At 44.1% G+C, this 18,621-nt stretch overlaps 1 long non-coding RNA gene across 2 annotated transcripts in view; it reads right to left on the bottom strand.

Annotated features, from left to right (window-relative positions):
* LOC120981771 overlaps window positions 1–18,621 on the bottom strand; it is a 67,804-nt gene that overhangs the window by 30,789 nt on the left and 18,394 nt on the right. Inside the window, exon 1 of one of the 2 annotated variants that reach the window (XR_005774745.1) lies at window positions 9,331–9,428. The exons of the other annotated variant lie outside the window; for it this stretch is intronic. This is a non-coding gene — a long non-coding RNA (uncharacterized LOC120981771). Of the gene's footprint in view, window positions 1–9,330; window positions 9,429–18,621 lie in introns of those variants that run through there. 2 annotated transcript variants of the gene reach the window in all.

The following is an 18,621-nucleotide window of genomic DNA, read 5'->3' as shown; positions in this document are numbered from 1 at the left end:
AACTGACACATCTAGCCAACACATTGGAGATTCACATGCATGATCTAAAGGTTACCTATAGCTCGTGGCCCTAGGAAGATCTAAAGATCACTTTCAAGATCTAAAGGTCATCTAGATGTGCTCATGGACATAGAAACCTGTGGCTAGCACTCTGGGGTCCTGAGTTAATATCCAACCTTGGACACCATCTGAGTACTGCACATCTAAGTATAGAAGCAGGGCATACTTGTCTTAAATGAAGTTTTCAATTCATACTTATCTTCATTTCAACATGTCAAAAAGATGACTGGTGAAGTTAGAGCTGGCCCCCGTCCAGAACAAGAGGCCAAAAGTCCAATTGCTGTGTCTCAACCTCTTCAGCCTTGGTCTAAGATTTCCTTCAAAGGTTGTTCCTGAAAGAACAAGTTATTCTCTATCCGTTGCATAGGAGATAACCAATCTCAAGAACTGGGTTGCCTTCGTTGAGGATGGTACCTGCTACTCCTTTCAGCTCTATGGCACTGCTGAAGGTAGCCGAGTACAGAGCTTGGCTCTCTTTAGTAGTCCCATAGAACTTCCATGGTGCAACAATGTGCTTTTTGGACCGCTACGCCATTCAAAACAGGGCCAGTAAACTCCCATTCTGGAGATAACTGGGGGTTCCAATGGTTGCCCCCCCCCCCCCTCCTGCCCCGGATATCTAACAATTGCACCTTATTGATTAAGAAAAGTATAACCTGTTGCAACAGGAATACCCCAGCTTACAATGTATTTAAATTTTTTCTGTATATAATCTTTAACGAGATTTAAAGAGATTTAACAGGCATGATATATGTCACATTTGGAACAATGCTAATTATGTATATAAATACACAGAGCAGTAGTATAGTGAATACCATAAAAATATTACAGTAATGTATACATGTTCAAGATGTTAAAAAAAAACAGTTCTACAACCAGAGCAAACCAATAACATCCCCCCCCCCTCCCCGTAACCTTATATGTCTCTCCATATAACAAATCGTACTAGCCGTTAAACCTCAATCAATTAAAAGTCTCCCCAGGGTCCCTGCAGTTTTCCATTCCGAAGATAGAAAAGGCTTCATTAGTTCCCTCAGTTCTGCATCTGAATAAACTATTTGAATAAATCCTTCCCACCTCTTAAAAAATGAACTAATGCGTTTACCCCTAAGGGTATCCGCCTCCACTTTTTCCAAGTCAAAGCACTTTTTAATGTGTTGGAATACTTCATTTGCTGAGGGCACACGTGGTTGGAGCCAATTATTGAATAGGCATCGTCTGGCCGCCAGGATAATTATGTGAACAATTGGATGTATGTGCCTATGCTCCGGGGGGAGAGGGGGGGGCATGAAACAGAATAAGTTCAGGAGTATTAGGAATGGACATTTTTAAATACTTTTTAATTTGGCTTTTTATTAATTTCCAGAATTTCGTTGTTTCCGGGCAGGACCAAATCCCATGAACCATGTCAGATCTATCAAGATGACATTTCGGGCAACAAGTTATTCTGTTTTGATTCTGGGCTTGAGAGGAGAATTGGAAGCCGTATATTGCTTTATGCAACATTCGGAATTGCGTTTCTCTCCGACCCTCATTAATTACAACCTTTCTCACCCTCTCCCAGCCCTGCAATATTGTTTGTTGCACCTCGATATTAGGGAAATCTCTTTTCCAAGGTGAAAAAAGAGTTTCCGCAAGAGGTTTTTGTTTGGCTTCTCTAATCTCCTGAAAAGCTCAGACAGTGACATTTTAGTGTTTCCCCACGTTTAGCCGATGAGATTTCTGCATGCGTGAGTAATTTCTTAGGAATAGGATTTCTGACTTTTTACTTTGTAGCCCGACACTGTGCCAAAGTCTTCTAAAAGTTGAAAAACATTAGTCAAGTCTCTCTCTGGGTTTTCTAGGAATATCAGTAAGTCATCGGCAAAGAGTGCGTGTTTAATGGAAATTTTGCCTATTTTAATACCTTCAACTTGATCACTGATGGTAATTTTACGTGATAAAGGCTCTATCACTAGGTTGAACAATAGTGGGGAGAGCGGGCACCCTTGTCTAGTCCCTTTATAAAGACTGAATGGTTTTAAAATGAATCCTGGCGTGTAGATCCTAGCCTGCGGGTTCGTATATATAAGGTTGTAATATATTTGCGGAAAGGACCGACAAATCCCATATGATCTAATACGGCTCCCAGCCACCCCCAGCTCACATTATCAAACGCTTTTTCAGCATCTATAGATATTATAGCCGGGGATGGATGAGCCAAGGGATGTAGTTTCACTTCATCTAAGATTGTCAAAACCTTTCGCAAGTTAGTCACCGCAGCTCTCCCCTGCACAAACCCCACTTGAGCCGAAGAGATCAATGAAGACAGGATGCACGCTAATCTATCAGCTAGGATTTTCGAGGCAATCTTTAAGTCTACATTAATTAGTGATATTGGTCGGTATGAAGTTGCTGATGTGGGGTCTCTACCTGGTTTCGGGAGAACTTTTATGTGGGCTGTGTTCGTTTGTGGAGGGATATCTGAGCCCCGCATGTAGCCAGTAAAGATTTGAGATAGCGTTGGGGCAATGTCGTGGGATAAGATGCGAAAAAATTCCCCAGTATACCCATCTGGGCCAGGAGCCTTCCCAAGTGATAAGTTTTTGATGGTATGTCTGACTTCTTCTGTTGTTATTGGTGCATTAAGTGTTCCTCTATCTAGGTCTGATAGGGTGGCTAGAGGGACTTCTTTTAACCATTCCTCCATTCTATTACCTTGATGCCTAGGTGTCACGGATGATGTTGCAGATAGCTGGAACTTATGAATAAACGTCCGACTGGCTTGATCCCAAACTAAGGAGCATATAGGTGAGCCCTATAAAACCCTAAGAGCTCTCCCTGACTGCTATGCTATGCAAGGGTCTCAATGATAGACGATTGCATGCCCACGTACCCAAGACTGTGTGACACCTGAAAACCCTATAATAGTGAGGGGACACGACCACCGGCTCCCTGCACTTAATACGGACGGAGTCAGGGTCACCTAGAATCAAGCCAGCAAGGAAACACAATAAAGGAAAAGACTTATCTGAGCAAACAGCAGCAGCCAGGAAGTAGTTTAAACCGCAAAGTGAGGCAGTATGGGAGGGAATATAAAAGGGAGACGATTAGTCTAAATAGGTGACACCTGGGAGAAGGAAAGGAGATGACAAAGTGAAACCAAAACAAAGAACGTCATGCAAGAGATAGAGAAGGACGTCTGCCAGACCTTCTCACAGAACTGGCGGTGACACTAGGCTCTTTATATAATGCAGCGTAAAAATCTCTTAATATGGTATTAACACCTTGAGGGCTGGAACATAGTTTCCCTGAATCGTCCCTGAGGGTACCTATATTTTTCACCGGTTTGCTACCCTTTGCCAAGGCAGCTAGAAGTTTGCCAGCTTTGTTGCCGTGTCTAAATAGATGGGCCTCCCATTTGGATTGGGCTATAGTTTCCCATTTCCTAAATGTAGTCTCATAGTCTAGCTTGGCCGTCTGCCATTTTTTCAGTAGGGCCGGAGAACGGGTGACCCTGAACGCTGTGTATGATGTTTTCAGGTTATCATTTAGTTGGCTAAGTTCTTTTTTAATGGTAGCTTTCTCACTATACATGTATGCAATGATTCGACCTCTAAGGACTGCTTTCCCCGCATCCCACAGCAATTGGGGGCTAGTAGATTCTTCATTGTCTGATTTATATTCAAGCCACCATCCTCTGAGGATATCCCAAAAATTTTAATCTTATATTAAGGATGAGGGAAACCTCCATATAAAATCTGTGCCTTTAGGGGAACTCACGTGTAGCAAAAGTGATATTGGTGCATGGTCCGAGATTACTAAATCTTCAATTGTAGGTTTGGAAAACTGACCAATATTGTCTCTGTTAGTTAAAATGTAGTCAATGCGCAACAATGTGCGTGTGAAAAATGGGTGTATTCCCTGCTTTCAGGGTGAAAGGTTCTCCACACATCCATTAGACCAGTATCTCCCAAGAAATGTGTTAGTCTCTGGTCTCCTGGAGGTGAGGTAGTGTTTGAAAGGCCCCCTCTTTGTCTATCCTCTACACGATTAAGAGCTGTGTTCATATCTCCACCAACAATTTTTTGTTTGACAGGATCTTGCAATATTTGGTGCCCCAGGGCTGTAAAGAAATCTGTAGCATGAGTGTTAGGACCGTAGATGTTAATATGATTAGGTCACCCGAAGGTGACGAGAGGTGAGAATGTGACACCCGGCCTTTGTCATCGTGGGAATGATTCAACACAGTATATGTAAGACCCCGTTTCAGCAGGATTAGAAACCCCGTCTTTTTTCCCCTCTGCAGGTGATCCTAGGACCTCCCCCACCCAGATACGTTTCATTCACGGAAAGTCAGCAAGTGTCAGATGCGTCTCCTGCAACAGTGCGATAACTGTATGCAAACGTTTCAGATGTTTCAGTATCATCATTCTTTTGCCCTTCACATTCCACGAAACTATTTTTATGTGATCAGCCATTGAGGGCATCCGATCGGGATAGGATATACGACTTTGACATTGGAGAGAACACAAGCCCACTATCCCACATCCCCCCCCCCCTTAACAACAACTTGTAACACTAACTTCATGAAGGTAGATAAGGTGATAGCCATCACCTCATCCTTCAACTGAGAAAACGTATATATCTCAAACCGTGAATTTGGTCTTCACTTTTTCCAACAAGAAGCACAATATGAGAATATAAGTATTAGCACTCCACGGGGCGTTGAACACAAATAAACATTTCAAGAAATCAGGTCATAACCTCCCACCACTCGGGGGCCCTAGATATGTGTCAGCAAGGTAGGATTTTTAAAATCTTTTATTTTCCCCCCTCTTTGCCCTTATTTTTAGGACTATAAGTAGATCAGCAACATAACCAGGGGTATGATGTAGTATGCGACTCCTTTCCAGCTTGGCTCATGTGGTCCGCATGTCAAAGGGCTGAATATATCATGTATGTAGGGGCCATAAAATAGTCACCACATACATGACAAGACCAGAGCCATTGTCTCAGTATTTTGTGTTCTCAGTCTAAGGAGTGTAATACATTGACTATCCCCACATGTCAAGGGAGCCCGGGACAGAAACATACATAGCCAAAAGAGAGTACTCTCGCCGGCCTAACATATACATTTTAATACCTTCAACCTGCGCACCCGATGTCCAGCGGCAGCCGGATGTATTAAAATAGGGTAATGGCGTCTAAGGCTGAGATCAATTCCTGCCGGCGCAAACGTACCTTCCCGCCATTGCCAATTCCTCAGTGTGGACCGTGATATAGTCCATCTGCAATGAGGAGCGAGGAGTTATCCCTGTCAAAAGGGCAAGGTGATATGGAGGGTCTTGGGCGTAGATCGGGTCTTCTGCGTGGCGGTAGGGCGTCTCTTGATGGATCTGGTACCTCCATGAAAGTGAGTGCTGGTAGTCGCGCAGGCCCTTGGTAGAAGATCTTTAGTTTTTTAGATGCTGTCTCCGGGTCTGCGTATGTTGTGGTGGATCCGTCGGAGTTGAAAATCTTCAGAACAGCCGGGAACATCAGTGCAAAGCGAGTGCCTTGTTTAACTAGTGCTGAGCATATAGGGATGAAAGCGCATCTGCGCCTAGATACCTCAACGGAGAAGTCTCCAAAGAATAAAATACGCTGGTTTCTTACCATGACCTGACCGCCATTTTGTTTGTAAGCCCGTAAAATAGTAGCCTTATCCGAGTAGTCCAGATATTTAACTATGACCTGTCGCGGTCTGGCTTTTCTGGGCGTTTGTAGTGCGGTAGTGGTCAGTTGTCTGGAATCGGGTGTATGGGGCATGCCCTATGGGCTCTCTCAACTTTGCAGCGAGACGATATACCAAGAGCCTCAGGTAATTCTAACTCACAGATTAAGACCAGATCTTTGGCCGGAATGGATTCGGTGAGTCCGACAATTCTCAAGTTGCTGCGTCTCAAGCGATTCTCGAGGTCGTCCCACAGCTTGTTGTTCTCAGCTAGAGCTTTATGTAGTTGCGACTGAAGTGTGTCAGCTTGCACTTCTACTCCTTGCATTTTCAGCTCTAGCTCCTCAAGTTAGTGAAATGAAGTGTAACTTCAGCCTGCAAGGCTGCAAAAGATTGGGCAATGGTGGATGACAGAGCTTTCTGCAGATCTGGAAGGAGACGTGCGGCTACTTCGATCGCTAGATGTTTGTAGTCCAGGTCACTTTTGTCGAACTCTGGATCTGCGCTATGATCGCTTGGTTCCCCACAAGGCGAGGAGCTGGGGTCCTATATCTCCACCGCATCCGCCGCCATTTTGCCGTCCGCTGGTGCCGTACTATGCTTGGCGGGAGTTTTTTTTTTCATGTGTATGAGAAAGCGGTCCATAAACAGGTGGTCACTCACACTGATTGATTGTTCTGGCCGACCAAGACGAGCAGGCAGCCAGTTTAACAATGATTCTGGGTCCGCAGTGCCCCAGGGAGCGGAGCTCCTAACACATGCTGCCTCTCTTGTTGGCGCCGGAACCGGAAGTCTTACAATGTTTATAATCGTAGTAGAGGGGGGGGCACTCATATTAGCACTATTCATGTTGGTACTATTTTAGTACAACTCTATCAGGTATTGTTCATAGGATCACTATAGCTACCATTACAATTCATGGGCATGCTTTGCCCGGCTCTATGTATGTAAGCGGTCCAGTCCACACCATTCAAGGGAGTCACTGTTAGGCCTCTTGCACACGACTGTCAGTCTTTTCCAGTATTTTGCGGTCTGCAAAAAAACGGATCCGCTAAAAATACGGATGACATCCGTGTGCATTCTGTTTTTTTGCGGAACGGAACACCTGGCCCGTAATAGAACAGTACTATCCTTGTCCATGATGCGGACAATAATAGGACATGTTCTATCTTTGATCAGAATGTAAATACAGAAATACGGAAACGGAATGCATACAGAGTGCCTTCCGTTTTTTTGCGGACCCATTAAAATGAATGGTTCCGTATGCGCACTGTAGACGAAACGCAAAAAATGGAACGTAAATTTTAAAAAAAGGCCTTAGGCTCCATTCAGACGTCCGTAGAATAGGTCTGGATCCGTTCCGCAACGTTGCGAAACGGGTGCAGACCCATTCATTCTCTATGGGGCCAGAAGAGATGCGGACAGCACACAGTGTGCTGTCCGCATTCGCATTTCCGGAGCGCGGCCCCGATCTTCCGATCCGTGGCTCCGGAAAAAAATAGAACATGTCCCAGTTCTATGGGGGTTCCGGCCTTGTGTATTGCGGATCCGCAATATGGACGCTTATAGAGGAACCAATATAGGGCACTTTGGTTGTTTAGGCAGTATCTGAGAAGGAAATTAGTTTGTAAGTTAACGATTTGGGCTGTAATCATGGTTGCAGCTCTTGAAGTCTGGATTCTTTGCCCAATTTGAAGATGCTTATTAAAAATGTTAAAGGAATGTGCAGTATTACTTGTGAACCCAAAAGGAGCGGAGTTTACTGTACTGTGTCTTAAGAGGGCGTGAAGAAGTCTTCTACAAATACATAGCACACGATGTCATCTAGAAGTTTGAACATATCTGAGCATCTTCACATATTCTAGAGGGTTTGAAGGTCTAAAAATGTTCCATCATCTAAGACAACATACATACGTAGCCACGTGATCTGTTTTTAAGCAGTTTCCATGGCTTCTAGGACTGTGAGCTCCCAATAAGTATCAAAGACAAGGGCATACATATCACAGAAGACATCCTATATACTGAAGGACTTCAGCCTCCAAAGACACTGCAAATTTAGCAAATTTAGCAAACAAATGGCTGAAGAATATATGATGAAGCTTCATGAAAAAAGGATGGGGATGAAAATTTAGAAGGACAAGTCTCCCAGGACATCGTCATAATAGAATCTTTTTTGTAGATCTACATCTGTATATTGAGGGGAGATACTACGCAATACATTTCAAAGAAGTTAAACAGATGTCGCACAAGGCTATCTGCAAACCAAAAAAGGTGCACCTCACCAATCGAGAACACTCACTCGATCACTATAAAATGAGAACAAAGGGGTTAAGGAGCAGGGCACTCTCAGAAATTTCGGACCATATAGAGAACCATTATAAAATATATATTTATTGATGTACTGAATATTCTAAAACGATGGAACTCGCTTTAAAACCATATAAAATCCTAAATGTAGGTAAATGACATCAGTTGATATATCTAAATAGCAGCATATTGGATCTAGACAATTTTCAAATTAATAGTATACAGCCCCAACAACAGTATATCGATGGTGATGATCTAAAATAATCGAACTGAAATAAATCGAAGGTAACTATTGAGTCCACCTCTATCATTCAATGGTGTAATTTCAACGTTCCTATCGTTTTAGAATATTCAGTAAATCAATAAATATATATTTTATAATGGTTCTCTATATGGTCCGAAATTTCTAAAGGTAAGAGACATAGGAAGAAGACATAACACAACATGGTGATGTAGAAGGGGTCATGTATGAGATGTTTTTACCCTAACAACCTCTTTGGAATGGTGATACCTACGGTACATATATGGTCTCAGTTTACACCCTGAAAAGTCTATAAAACAATGCACTATAAAAACTCTTTTGGCTTAGTCATTGTCCCATAAAATAATTCCAGGTGCACACTTTAGGCCAAACGTATGGGTCGAAATGACAACACAATCTAGAATAATATGAATGGTCAACAGAGACTCCCCGAGGACTTGCAGTAATTCCAAAAACATGACCACTACTCTCTTCTGACAATCCTTCATCTGGATGTGGTGTCCTTCAAGATATTACCTCAAATGACACTCTTTGGCGCCATGGTCAGTAGATGTCTAATTTTTACAAAGAGGGTCCAAAAGTGGTGCTAAAATGTAATGAGGCGAGCAATATTGGATAACCTCTTTTTATATGTCATATTAGGAAATGTTCAATTTATAGAGGAGATCCAACCTCACCACGAATGTTTGAAGAAAACCACTCCTAAACACATGTTGTGTAGGACGAGTTACTAAGTGTATATGGTTCTATCTAAAGAAGGGGTGAGGTGGAGACCCTCAGCAGATTCCTCTGGAGACCTCAATCCTTGACCATCCCTCCCCTCTCCTCTTTGGCTATTAATACACCACCCAGGCTGGCAGCTGTAAAATGTAGCACTCTCTGAAATAAGGTATGAAGCCTGCTGGCGTAGGATAAAGTGTGCCTCATACCAAGTACGTATCATTACACCACTCCAGGACACCAAGAGCTCGAATACATGTAAAGTGCTGACCTTTTCTGACCTCACCTGCTTACAACCACATGTATCAGTCCAAACCACAGAACATTACACATCTTATCTGGAATTCTGCTAAAAATGGCCAAAGGGGGTATGCTGCACCTGTAAGTCACAATAACAATATTACTAAAGAGGGTGCAGTGATAGGTTATAAATAGTTATGTAATGCTACCTCTATGCACACACTTATAATTACTACAATACTGTAAAATACTCATGGAACTACTACAATATTCCCCCTTGTAGAAGAATATAACTGCTATAATACTGCTCCTATGTACAAAAATATAACTACTATAATACTGCTCCTATGTACAAGAATATAACTACTATAATACTGCTCCTATGTACAAGAATATAACTACTATAATACTGCTCCTATGTACAAAAATTTAACTATTATAATATTGCTCCTATGTACAAGAATATAAATACTATTATACTGCCATCTATGTACAAGAATATAACTGCTATAATACTGCCTCCTCTATACAAGAATATAACTACTATAATACTGCTCCTATGTACAAGAATATAACTACTATAATACTGCCTCCTATGTACAAGAATATAACTACTATAATACTGCCCCTATGTACAAGAATATAACTACTATAATACTGCTCCTATGTACAAGAATATAACTACTATGATACTGCTCCTATGTACAAGAATATAACTACTATAATACTGCCCCTATGTACAAGAATATAACTACTATAATACTGCCTCCTATATACAAGAATATAACTACTATAATACTGCTCCTATGTACAAGAATATAACTACTATAATACTGCTCCTATGTACAAGAATATAACTACTATAATACTGCCCCTATATACAAGAATATAACTACTATAATACTGCTCTTATGTACAAGAATATAACTACTATAATACTGCCTCCTATATACAAGAATATAACTACTATAATACTGCTCCTATGTACAAGAATATAACTACTATAATACTGCCTCCTATGTACAAGAATATAACTACTATAATACTGCTCCTATGTACAAGAATATAACTACTATAATACTGCTCCTATGTACAAGAATATAACTACTATAATACTGCTCCTATGTACAAGAATATAACTACTATAATACTGCTCCTATGTACAGGAATATAACTACTATAATACTGCCTCCTATGTACAAGAATATAACTACTATAATACTGCTCCTATGTACAAGAATATAACTACTATAATACTGCTCCTATGTACAAGAATATAACTACTATAATACTGCTCCTATGTACAAGAATATAACTACTATAACACTGCTCCTATGTACAAGAATATAACTACTATAATACTGCTCCTATGTACAAGAATATAACTACTATAATACTGCCTCCTATGTAGAAGAATATAACTACTATAATACTGCCTCCTATGTAGAAGAATATAACTACTATAATACTGCCTCCTATGTACAAGAATATAACTACTATAATACTGCTCCTATGTACAAGAATATAACTACTATAATACTGCTCCTATGTACAAGAATATAACTACTATAATACTGCTCCTATGTAGAAGAATATAACTACTATAATACTGCTCCTATGTACAAGAATATAACTACTATAATACTGCTCCTATGTAGAAGAATATAACTACTATAATACTGCTCCTATGTACAAGAATATAACTACTATAATACTGCTCCTATGTACAAGAATATTACTACTATAATACTGCTCCTATGTACAAGAATATAACTACTATAATACTGCTTCTATGTACAGGAATATAACTACTATAATACTGCTCCTATGTAGAAGAATATAACTACTATAATACTGCTCCTATGTAGAAGAATATAACTACTATAATACTGCTCCTATGTAGAAGAATATAACTACTATAATACTGCTCCTATGTAGAAGAATATAACTACTATAATACTGCCTCCTATGTACAAGAATATAACTACTATAATACTGCTCCTATGTACAAGAATATAACTACTATAATACTGCTCCTATGTACAAGAATATAACTACTATAATACTGCATCCTATGTACAAGAACACAACTACTATAATACTGCTCCTATGTACAAAAATATAACACTCAATACACGGGCACCGTTCCGTGTGCATTCCTCATCACGGATGTGGACCCATTCACTTCAATGGGTCCGCAAATCCGGAGATGCAGAATGGAAGCACGGAACGGAACACTATGGAAGCACTACGCAATGTCTATCAGACCTGTTGCCCATGTTCACTTCTCTACCATAAGCCGTCTCCAAAAGCGTTTCAGAGAATTTGGCAGTACATCCAACCGGCCTCACAACCGCAGACCACGTGTAACCTCCCCAGCCCAGGACCTCCACATCCAGCATGTTCACCTCCATGATCGTCGGAGACCAGCCACCCGGACAGCGGCAGCAACAACCGGTTTGCATAACCAAAGAATTTCTGCACAAACTGTCAGAAACCGTCTCAGAGAAGCTCATCTGCTCGTCGTCCTCATCGGGGTCTAGACCTGACTGCAGTTCGTCGTCGTAACCGACTTGAGTGGGAAAATGCTCACATTGGATGGCGTCTGGCGATGGCGTCCCGGTTTTCAATGTTCAGGGCAGATGGCAGACAGCGCGTGTGGCATTGTGTGGGTGAGCGGTTTGCTGACGTCAGTGTTGTGAATCGAGTGACCCATGGTGGCGGTGGGATTATGGTATGGGCAGGTGTATGTTATGCACAACAAACACAGGTGCATTTTATTGATGGCATTTTGAATGCACAGAGATCCCATGACGAGATCCTGAGGCCCACTGTTGTGCCATTCATCCACGACCATCACCTCATGTTGCAGCGTGATAATGCACGGCCCCATATTGCAAGGATCTGTACACAATTCCTGGAAGCTGAAAACATCCCTGTTCTTGCATGGCCAGCATACTCACCGGACATGTCACCCATTGGGCATGTTTGGGATGCTCTGGATCAGCGTATACGACAGCGTGTTCCAGTTCCTGCCAATATTCTGCAATTTCGCACAGAAGAGGAGTGGACCAACATTCCACAGGCCACAATCAACAACCTGGTCGACTCTATATAACTGAGATGTCTTGCACTGCCTGAGACAAACGATGGCCACACCAGATACTGACTGGTTTTCTGCCCCCCCCAAGGAAGAGGCACGCCGATACAGCCTGTATATCACATAATGGAGGGCCTCACTCACATTGTGGTACAATAGTTCAGGTAGTGGGACTCCTACAGTCATAAAGCCTATGCACTAAGTGAAAGGGCTGCCAAAAATTACAAGGAACCGGCACTCCAATACACCCTTTATTACACATAAAGGAGGGCATCATACACAGCCTTGAAAAATTATGATTGATGGCCTGATGGTGACCCTCAAAAACATTTGGAGCAAGGGCCTGCTGATCTGACCATCTAAAACATTATGGATGAGAGCCCGCTGCCGCTTTGGTGACTCTAGATAACCTGGAGCCGATCGCACATCCCCGTGACGGCGAAGATCCATTCGGATGACTGGCCTATTAACTTTCGATGTTATTGTCAGCACAAACCATGGTGACTACGGGTAATGGGGAATCAGGGTTCGATTCCAGAGAGGGAGCCTGAGAAACAGCTACGGCTACCACATCCAAGGAAGGCAGCATTCGCGCAAATTACCTATTAGGTATAATTAGGTGTGGGCCTGCAGGTCAGCTGACCCTGTAAAAGATTTTAGGTGCGGGCCTGCTGGTGAGCTGACCCTGTAAAAGATTTTAGGTGCGGGCCTGCTGGTGAGCTGACCCTGTTAAAGATTTTAGGTGTGGGCCTGCTGGTGAGTTGATCCTCTAAAAAATTATATGAAAGGGCCTGGTGATGAGATGACCCTGTAAAAGATTTGAGGTGCCGGCCTGCTGGTGAGCTGACCCTGTAAAAGATTTTAGGTGTGGGCCTGCTGGTGAGCTGACCCTCTAAAACATTATATGCGAGGACCTGCTGGTGAGCTGACCCTCTAAAACATTATATGCGAGAGCCTTCAGGTGAGCTGACCTTGTAAAAGATTGTAGGTGAAGGCCTGCTGGTGAGATGACCCTGTAAAACATTATATGCGAGGGCCTGCTGGTGAGCTGACCCTCTAAAAAATTATATGCGAGGGCCTGCTGGTGAGCTGATCCTGTAAAACAGGGGTGGGGAACCTCCGCCCCGAGGGCCGTATGCGGCCCACGGTATCATTTCATGTGGCCCCCGGCCCCCTGCCAGAACATAATGTGAAAATGCTTATGACCCCTTCCATTATGGAAGCAGTCATTAGCATCCGGGAGGCACAGGAAGGTGAGAACAGCACTGCACTGGCTGTCCTCACCTTCCCTGGTCTTCTTTCAGCCCCACACTGTGTCCTGACACATCCAGCGTCAGGACGCAGTGCACGTAGACGTGCACTATGACCTGACGCTGTGCGGTGACAATATAGTGCGGCAGGAAGAAGAACAGGGAGGGTAAGTGAATCTGCCAAGAGGCAGCGCCGTACGGAGCTGGAGAGGTAAGTTTATTTGTTTATCTTAAATACAGTATCTGATCTGATGTCTGATTGGGGCTGATCTGAGGCTAAAGGAGGGTGGGGAGGGTCTGATGGGGGTCTGATCTGAGGCTTGGGAGGGTCTGATCTGAGGCTGGGGTGTCTGATCTGAGGCTGGGGTTTGATAGGGGTCTGATCTGAGACTAGGGGGGCTGATGGGGGCTGATCTGAGGCTGGGGAGGGTCTGATGGGGGCTGATCTGAGGCTAGGGAGGGTATTATGAAGGTCTGATCTGAGGCTGGGGGGTCTTATAGGGGCTGATCTGACCCTGGGGGGTCTGATGGGGGCTGATCTGAGGCTGGGCGTCTGATCCGGGTCTGGTCTGAGGCTGGGGGTCTGATGGGAGTCTGATCTGAAGCTAGGAAGGGTCTGATTGGGGTCTAATCTGAGGCTTAGAGGTCTGATGGGAGTCTGATCTGAGGCTGATGTAGGCCTGGGGGGTCTGATAGGAGGCTGATTTCAGGCTGATGGAGGTGGGGGCAGATATTTTGCTGAGAAAGGGACAAAGGCAGGGACAGTTGCGAAGAAAGAGGCAGGGAGAGTGAAAGCTGGGTGAACCCCTCTCTGGACCCCCTGGGTTTAGCTTCCTGCCATTAATGTCAAATAAGTAACATTCTGAACTTAAAAATTAGACTGCTATGTGTGGTCAATATGGCGCCTGTATTGTATGTAATATACTGTATATATATATAGTGCAGGCGCTATTTTGTGCTGCAAAAATACAGCAATCTAGATTATTTTAATTGAAGTGCAATTTCTGTAACTTATCCCTAAGTCAATTATATGTTTGACCAAATACAGCAGTAAAAAATTTTTATTGAGAATTTTGTATGGCCCCCGAATGATGTTACAAATATCCAAATGGCCCTTGGCAGCAAAATGGTTCCCCACCGCTGCTGTAAAACATTATATGCGATGGCCTGCTGGTGAGCTGACTCTGTAAAAGATTTTAGGTGCTGGCCTGCTGGTGAGCTGACCCTGTAAAAGATTTTAGGTGCGGTCCCTGCTGGTGAGCGGACCCTCTAAAAAATTATATGCGAGGGCCTTCAGGTGATCTGACCCTGTAAAAGATTTGAGGTGCGGGCCTGCTGGTGAGCTGACCCTGTAAAAGATTTTAGATGCGGGCCTGCTGGTGAGCTGACCCTGTAAAAGATTTTAGGTGCGGGCCTGCTGGTGAGCTGACCCTGTAAAAGATTTTAGGTACGGGCCTGCTGGTGAGCTGACCCTGTAAAAGATTTTAGGTGCGGGCCTGCTGGTAAGCTGACCCTCTAAAAGGTTGTAGGTGAGGGCTTGTAGGTTAACTGACCCTCACATTTTTTTTTATGTGAGGGCCTTCAGGTGAGCTGACACTGTAAAATACTTGAGGTGCGGGCCTGCTGGTAAGCTGACCCTCTAAAATGTTGTATGTGAAGGCCTGCAGGTAAGCGGACCCTCTAAAACATTGTATTTGAGGGCCTTCAGATGAGCTGACCCTGTAAAAGGTTGTAGGTGAAGGCATGCTGGTGAGCTGACCCTGTAAAACATTATATGCGAGGGCCTGCTGTTGAGCTGACCCTCTAAAAAATTATATGCGAGGGCCTGCTGGTGAAATGACCCTGTAAAACATTATATGCGAGGGCCTGCTGGTGAGCTAACCGTCTAAAAAATTATATGCGAGGGCCTGCTGGTGAGCTGACCCTCTAAAAAATTATATGCGAGGGCATGCTGGTGAGCTGACCCTGTAAAAAATTATTTGCGAGGGACTGCTGGTGAGCTGACCCTTTAAAAAATTATATGCGAGGGCATGCAGCGTAGCTGACCCACAAAAACATTATATGCAAGGGGCTGCAGCAGAGCTGACCTTCTAAAAAATTATATGCGAGGGCCTGCTGGTGAGCTGACCCTGTAAAACATTATATGCGAAGGGCATATATGCGAGGTCATTATATGCAACGAATAAGCATGTATTGATATGATGGAAGAGGAGAAGGGGGATGAGAAAAGGAAGATTCAACCATATACCCTTGTTTGTGGTGGAAGGGGTGCATGGGAATACAGTGTATTCAGTACATTATACACAACACATTTAAAGTGCCTTTATGTTCAGCCGCTTTCCTCAGGTGGGCCCAAACAACGGCCGTGTGCATGAGGCCTAAGAGTCAACCTGTCAGCATTTTCAGTTGACAGGCGGATACGCTTATCTGTTATAATGCCACCAGCAGAACTAAATACCCGCTCAGACAAAACTCTGGCGGCAGGGCAGACTAGCACCTCCAAAGCGTAGAGCGCCAGTTTGTGCCAAGTGTCCAGCTTAGACACCCAGTAGTTGTAAGGCACTGAGGGATCATTGAGGACGCTGACACGGTCTGCTCTGTACTCCTTCACCATCTTCCAAAACTTGTGACAGTAGGCCGCGCATTAGGGTGAGGGTGCTGGCGGGGTGTCATGAAACTGTCCCAGGCTTTGGAGAGTGTTGCCATGCCTCTGTTGGAACTGCTGCATGTTCCTCTTGTCTCCCATCCTCGATTGGCCAAGGAAGTACGGATTCTGCCGCCAGCGTTGTCAGATGGAAATTTTTGGAGCAACTTTTCAACAAGGACCTTCTGGTATTGCACTGTTTTGCTCATCCTCTCCAGCAGAGGAATGAGAGATGAGAAGTTGTCTTTGTAGCAGGGGTCGAGAAGGGTGAACAACCAGTAATCCGTGTTGTCTAAAATGCATATAACGCACGGGTCGCGGGAAAGGCAGCCTAGCATGAAGTCAGCCATGTGTGCCAGAGTACCAACAGGCAAGACTTCGCTGTCATCATCAGGAGGATCACTCTCAATCTCCTCTTCCTCTTCTTCTGCCCACCCACGCAGAACAGATGAAATTAAACTTCCATGGGTACTAACATCTGTAGCTGAGGCAACCGTCTCCTGCTCCTCCTCTTAATCGTCCAATTCGCGCTGAGAAGACGAACTGAGGATGGTCTGGCTATCACCCTGTGTAATGTCTTCATCCCCCATTTCCACCTCTTCCACGTGCAAAGCGTCGTCCTTAATTGTGAGCAGCGAGCATTTGAGTAGACACAGAAGTGGGATGGTTACGCTGATAATAACGTTATCGCCGCTCACCATCTGTGTGGATTCCTCAAAGTTTCTTAAAACCTCACAGAGGTTAGACATTCATGTGTAGCTGGCCAGCTAAGACCTGTCCTAGGTTGCTAATATAGCTTGTGTGTTTATACAGCTAGACCTACCAATAACTTTAATACAGTTCCTATGTTTGTGTGTTAAAGATTCATTATATAATGTAAGGTAAGCTCAATGACACAGCAGAAACAACAGAAAGCATACAGTTAAACTGTTGTTGCTGGGCAGGAGTCTTGACCAATCCTAGCCAGCCTCACACAGCCCAGGAGTTTTAACCAATTACAGCCAGCCTCACAAACTGCCTGTGTGGGAAATTCCCCTAGCAGGAGCTGCTAGAAATCATTATTCACCAAAGAGAGAAGCTGAACAGACATTCACTGCACTAAGAGCAGTGTTTTATGGCAGCAGAGAGGCCAAAATAGGTATTTAAAACAGTTATATAATGTTCCTACTGTTAATATAGCGATTAGAACGGTATACTGAACCAGTTATATGTGTGTTTACTTACAGTTCCACCAATTGCAAACTGCAAAAACAATAAACAATTGCAACCATTGAAATTCCATATTGCAATCCAAATATCATACAACCATACCAGATCATAATAATAAAGAAGTTATTTCAAGCATTTGGTGTGCTCTTTAAACCTACTGTTTCCATAGAACGGCGCTAGAGGAATTGCAGAGTAACAGACAGTCTGGATAGACTAAAAGTCAGAGATATCAGAATTCTTCTAATGCCACAGCGCAAAAGGCACTCCATAGTGCTGCGCCTGCCGCACCATGCCCACTCCTCGCTTGTGAATAGCGGAAGCTGACTGTAAAGGCGACTACCATGTTGCAGCTGGTATTCCACTACTGCCCTCTGCTGCTCACAAAGCCTAGACAACATGTGGAACGTGGAGTTCCAGCGCATGCTCACGTCGCACAACAGCCGGTGAGCTGATAATTTCAAGTGCTGCTGCAGCGTTGACAGACCAGCTGAAGCTGTCGATTACTTGCGGAAATGTGCACACACGAGGCAAACCTTTAACAGTAGCTAGGTGAATTGGGGTAGGTTTTGAGAAACCGCTGAACCAGAAGGTTGAATACGTGGGCTAGGCATGGGATGTGTCTGAGTTTGCCGAGCTACAAAGCTGCCACCAAGTTACGGCCATTATCAGACACCACCATGCCTGGTTGTAGGTTGAGTGGTGAGAGCCACAGTTCAGTCTGGTCTCTTATCCCCCGCCACAGCTCTGCGGCGGTGTGCTGTTTGTCCCCTAAGCATATCAGCTTCAGCACGGCCTGTTGCCTCTTCCCCACTGCAACACTGCTTCCAGCTACCGACTGATGACTGACTGGTGCTGCACGCGGATAAATCGGAGGTGGAAGTGGAGGCGGAGGTGGAGAAGTGTGGTTTAAAGCCACTAATGTAGGTGCTGGCGGAAACCATGACCGATGTAGGGCCCGCAATCCTTGATGTCGGTTGCACCTGTGCCATCCCAGGGTACGACTCTCTCCCGGCCTCCACAACATTCACCCAGTGTGCCGTCAGGGAAATGTAGCGTCCCTGGCCGAATGCACTTGCCCATGTGTCCGTGGCAACTGCGTTGGTCAGGGCACGTGTGATGTTTCGGGACACATGT

This window comes from Bufo bufo, chromosome 11 (genome assembly GCF_905171765.1).
Source record: "Bufo bufo chromosome 11, aBufBuf1.1, whole genome shotgun sequence".
Classification (NCBI taxonomy): Eukaryota; Metazoa; Chordata; class Amphibia; order Anura; family Bufonidae; genus Bufo; species Bufo bufo.
This window is presented reverse-complemented; position numbering and strand designations above follow the sequence as displayed.